This window comes from Penaeus monodon, chromosome 27, assembly GCF_015228065.2.
Source record: "Penaeus monodon isolate SGIC_2016 chromosome 27, NSTDA_Pmon_1, whole genome shotgun sequence".
Lineage (NCBI taxonomy): Eukaryota > Metazoa > Arthropoda > Malacostraca > Decapoda > Penaeidae > Penaeus > Penaeus monodon.
The window spans coordinates 19,928,404-19,928,942 of record NC_051412.1 but is presented as its reverse complement, the minus strand read 5'-3'; the positions used below and the strand labels follow the sequence as shown (position 1 = coordinate 19,928,942).

At 56.2% G+C, this 539-nt stretch overlaps 1 long non-coding RNA gene across 1 annotated transcript in view; it reads right to left on the bottom strand.

Moving 5' to 3' along the window:
* Positions 1–539, bottom strand: part of LOC119590366 — a 32,690-nt gene that overhangs the window by 10,051 nt on the left and 22,100 nt on the right. The window lies entirely within an intron of this gene.

Genomic DNA, 539 nt, shown 5'->3' with positions numbered 1-539 from the left:
GAGAGAGGGGGGGGGGTTGGGAGTGAAAAAAAAAAAAAAAGAGACAGACAGGAGGCATAAACAACCTAGCAAAGAGAAACCGCACAAAAAAGGCCAACAAAGAGACAGCAGCCACACGGAACCCTCCCGCACACCCACGCAAGCAGAGAGCAAGCAAAACAAGAAACAAGAACACCGCAAACGCACTCACTCACGGGTCGAGCCTCTCATCGCCTTTAATTTAAGTGCAGACAGATGGGGGAGGGCAGGAGGGGGGGAGGGGAAGGGGGCGAGAGTAGGGGAAGGAAGGGAAGGGGACAGGAGTAGTGGAAGGGGGGAGGGGAAGGGGCGAGGGGAAGGAAGGTTACGGGAGCAAGAGAAGGGAAGGGAAGGGAGGAGGAGAAGAAGGCGGGAGGAGGGAAGGGGAAGGGGAGGAGGAAGGGGAGGCGGGGAAGGGGGGGAGAAGGGGGAAGGGGAGGAGATCGCAGGAAGACGGCAGCAAATATCAATAACGATAATTGCTCTACCTGTCGATAAGAGCGTTCCCTAAATGCCGTATA